The sequence below is a fragment of the Aptenodytes forsteri genome, unplaced genomic scaffold, assembly GCF_000699145.1.
Source record: "Aptenodytes forsteri isolate BGI_AS27 unplaced genomic scaffold, ASM69914v1 Scaffold114, whole genome shotgun sequence".
Lineage (NCBI taxonomy): Eukaryota > Metazoa > Chordata > Aves > Sphenisciformes > Spheniscidae > Aptenodytes > Aptenodytes forsteri.
Genome location: NW_008795364.1, coordinates 1,719,768 through 1,724,852, shown reverse-complemented (window position 1 = coordinate 1,724,852; position 5,085 = coordinate 1,719,768).

Genomic DNA, 5,085 nt, shown 5'->3' with positions numbered 1-5,085 from the left:
TCCCCAACCTTAATGATTCTATGATTCTATGATTCTATTTCTGTAGTCTATCTCCTCAGCTAGTGAATCATTGGATTCTATGATTCTATGATTCTATTTCTGTAGTCTATCTCCTCAGCTAGTGTGAATCATTGAGTGATTCAGAAAAGCTGTGCTGCTTTATACAGAGTGTAGGGATCTTTCCCCTCACTAGTCCCTTCCTGTTCTCTATGCATAGTGGAGTTTAATTAATACATCTCTTTCTTAAACTTTCTGAGAATTTTACATGAAAGATGTTCATAGACATTAAAATAGCCTTATAAAATTAAATTTTCTGATATTACTCTCTCAAACCTATGCTTGAAACACTCCCTTAGTTTTATTCTGGAAATAGGCTCTCATTCTCCAGAAAAAGATGAAGGTAGAATAATTAGAATGTATTTAATTGCTACAAGATAAACTTCTTAAAAGACCCAGCAAAGATTTAAACAGTGAGGATAGCTATCCACAAAAATATTGAAATATAAGAGACTGTCCAACTTCAGCAGCATGGTCAACATTTTCATTGACAAATTCAGAGTCCCTGTAAATATATTGCATACAGGTCCAGAAAATGTAGTAAGAGACTAGAAACTTTTTCTTGGTGTGGCAATCACACAAATCTTCAATGACACTGAGAGCAATTCTAGCATAGTTATCTGTAGGAACCCATACATTAGTAAATTGTGTTTTATAATGTGTTATTGTTTCATGTATAAGGTTAAAGCTAAAGATGTAACCAGGTGCTTTCCTTCCACCTTCCAACAAAGTGCCTAAGTTAAGTGCTTTCATTGTAAACTATATCAGACATCCAATAAAACATCACTGGCCAAACAGTTTGCTAAGTGAAAGGTTAATATCAGCTCACATTACAACTAGAAGTAGAATGCCAGATGAATAGCACTATAACTCTAATTATTAACAGAAAGATCATCTGTACTCTCATGGTTGGGTTGTCACACAGTGATTTCTATTCTTGTATGTTGTAGTGCTGGAAAAAAAGGGACAATACAGGCCTCCAGTAACCTCAGTAGATAAAATTTAAAAGGAAATAGAAATGCCTGACAAGAAGGATATTTCCCCAAGTTTTCTGTATTTACTGGACTAGGACTACAGAAACTGCTGAATGTTTAAGGAATATATGGTCTAGAATACTGTCTAGAATAGACTGTCTTAATGCATAATCACAAAGTGGGCCATGGGTTTTTCTCTTTGTTTTTTGAAACTGGTACAACTGGGAATTGTTATTGCCATCAATAATTTTAGCATTTTAATCCATAAAATGCTACTATTTTCTTGCCAACAGCTGATAGCCTAAAGTGGATCATAATGAACAGGCAGGAGAGCCAGTATTTATCAGCCAAGATGGGTATGATGGAACATTACCTAATAAACAATAATAGACAGTTAATAAGAAATAAAAATCAATATGCTGTCAAATAGGAAGCCAGTGCAATGCAGCTAGGTTGAAAAAATACGAATCCTTTTTTTTATCTGAGCAAGTACCTAAGCTGTAGCATTCCAAAATGAGTTACAATTTATGGCCAGCATTCTGGGAGAGACCTATAAATACAGAATTGTAATAATCCCATCTGGACAGTAAAATCCGTAGATCATGAGTGTGCTCCTTTTGTGACTATTTAAATGCAGGCTATTGAAGGTATTCATTTTGAGAAAAAAGCTTTTTCAATAACTAGAATAAGGCTGGTAGGACAGTGTTCACAATTCATAGCCTCCTACACCCATGTGCCCATCCTCCTAAATGGAAAGTTTAGACGGAGAGTCGTATGACAGCACTGACTAAAGTAAACCCACAGATAAGAAATCAAAGTCATCTGGTAAAATCTAGATGTACTCTATTAGGTGTTTTCATCCCTATGTAAAATGATAGTTTCTCTCACAAAGTACATCACTTTTTCTAGATTTCTGGATTTTTTAAGCAAACTTTTAAATAGATGGAAAGGGTGCAGTGAAAGCGTGGTTTTTTCCTGACAAAATTCTTTCGTCTGCAGAAAAATTATGGACTGGGTCCTCTGGAATAAGGAAGAGTTCCTCTGGAAACAGTACTTTTTTTCTGTTTTTAATTTGTTGCCCCCTGAAGTTAAAGAAAATAAAAAATAATGGCTTGATTGTAGATGAAAACTTGTAATAAAATACAGAAAAACCTTTTGTAATAGTTTTTCAGTTAGGCAAGTAGAAAAACATATATATCAAGAATGACTAAGGAAGAAAAACAATGTTGTCCTTCACCCTGTCTTTCCTAGTGTTGTGGTTTCTCTCTTTTGTAAATGTTTGTGTTAATTAGGTGATACCACTCTCAGATTGGCAAAGCACGGAAACCACTAAGGTTGCTAAATATTATGATATTGGAAATTGCCTTATTGCAAGTGCTTATGTTGAATATATTACAAATATGTTATTCTGATCATTTGCTCTGTGTACCTCTCAGGCACCTATGCAATGTAAAATGATTAGTATAGTTTAAATACAGAATAAAAATGGAAGTAATTTATATATGCTAGTGACATGCCACTGTATTAGTAACTTTTTAAAAGATACCTCTATCTAACTGATCTTAACTCTAATGAGAAAAAGTGTAAACAATAAACAGAAGAAGTCAGAAATTCAACCAGTGTAGTGCTTTTTAAAGTCCATTTTCCTTAATGGATTTTCAAATTATTTTCTCAAGGACTGAGGCACTTAGAATCCCTAAATAGCTACAAAATTTAAACATTTCATTAAATATAGCCTGTAGCGATAAACAGGAACATCAGGTTATATTTGACTAGAGGTTGGTTCAAGGTGTGGAAATTGGAAATGGAACAAAACATCATCAAATTCAGGATCTGTGGGCTCTCCCTCTCTCTCCTTCTCTCTCTCTCCGTGCCCTCCCTTCCCTTCTCTTCCTCTTTCGCTCTTCCTTGCTTTCTTTCTTTTCAGATGCTATGACTTTGAGTTAGGTGCTACAAAACTTCATGGAGGTCTTGAGCTGTTCTGGTGATTTATCCTGTCAGCTATACTAACTGTGTCTTACTAACAGAAACAAAGAAGTAACAAAGTTAGAGGAGACAAGCCCTGGCCAAAGGGGGAAACGCAATGTAAGGTTTATATGTATGCTTTATATATAAGTTTGTTACCAAGCAGGCAATACAAATCAAGGAAAGAGGTAGACATTAGTTCATTGTATAGGGAATTGAGATAGCATTTGCAGCATCATTTACGTTTACTTTTTCTTGGAGGTTGTCACCTTATGTCTGTATACCTCGATTTCTGCACTCTACGAGTAATGAGACCTGAGACTTCCCTTTCCTACAAAGCACTTTGAATTCTGTTTTGAAAACTTCAACATAACAGCCAAGTGATATCTTCTGTATATTATGCCTAGAGCATTTTCTGAGTTCCGTTTATTCCATTTGTTCTTTTCGTGAGAGAAAAAGCCTTAAAAATCCTTAAACTATCACATACAGGAAGACAGCGTACTGGAAGAGCATTATACTATTCACTACTCAATCTTTTATTGCTAAAATCTGACTTCGTATGCTCAGTTCCAAAGTTCATATTCAGGGATGTATTCAAATGTATTCTTAAGCTCTATAGAATCTGAAAGCTCTGTTTATTTTCAGAAACAAAACAACTTTTCTAAATTAGGTATATTTCCATTATAAAAGGATAGTATGGCAACTTTGTGATAGATGCATGAAATATATCTAGCTCCAGGCTGCTGAGAAAAATTGACTAAGAAGTTAACAAAGTGGGGAAAGATTATTCTTCTGCAGAAGTTTATGCCTCAATTATAGGAGGGCATTCTTCATAATATGCCGGCGAAAGAGAGAGAGAGTGATTGGGAGCAGCAACTTGAAGTGAGGATGCTTGATATACCCTGTTGATGTGCTTATTCCTTTTCAATGACTGCAGAGGGAGTCTAGGGAATCAGACGGCTGATGCAGATACCAGGTTTGAATACAGTGAATACTTCGAGTGCGTACTCCGAATGACCCCTGAAGGATTTCTCTGTCTCCACTGGCTATACCAGAAGGGGAGACAGACTAGCCTCCTAAATTAGGTGTGGATCTGTTGATGTTGTTAATGCCTTTCATAGTCTCAAGACAAATTCACTTCTGAGTATGTTTTCGAGTAGCAGGGGAAGAGATATATATGTAAACTGACACAAGCTTAGCCTATTCTTAGAAGTTTGGACTCTCAGGCACATTTTAGCTTTTTGAAGATATTTGCTGGTACCTAAGAAAAAAACCCTAGCAGCAGCTTTATTAGTTGTCTTGGAGAACAGGTGGTCCACCTGAAGAGTTTTGATGGAGATAATTTGTTCTGTGGCTTGTATATTTGCATAGATACAATGTGTTCATTAGAGAGGGAAAAGAAAGATTATTTAAAAAGAGATGTAAAAGATCATCTGGTTAATCATGTTGAAAAAATCTCCTTTTGAGCTTCACTGAAAAACTGTCACCACGTAAGAGTCAGCATCATTGCTCAGGATTGTTTTTTCTGTGAAACAAAAAGGACGAACTTTAATTTAGTATAATGTGTAAGGCAGCTGGGTTCTTTAATAAAAATACAGTTGGATTTTAAAATGTAATATTACCAAAAAAAAGATGGAACAAAGCATTGCACCATGATCTTGCTCTATCAGCCATCCTTCTGAAAGTTCCTTTTGGGGATTGATTACTATGAGATGTCACCCTCATTTTCTAATTAAATTGGCTGATATCAATCAACAAAACTCTCTGTAGAGTATGATATTAATCACAAGAAGTAAAGGTGGCAATCCAATCCCACATTATAGCTTGATTGTGTGAGATATTCAACATCTTCAAATTATACTGACACTAATGATAATAAAGCATGTTATACCTTTGACGGATGTGTTCAGTTCTTTTCAAGGCTGTACTTTTGTTTCAAGTGGTGTGTTTTCAATGTTTGTGATGAATGAAAGAGATAAGGTTGAATCAAAATGTGGAATGCCAGAAAAATTTTGGTTCTAGAATGAAAGTTAATGTAACAGGGCCATTTGAAATGTATCTCTCTCTCCCTCTCTCCGCCCCCCCCCCT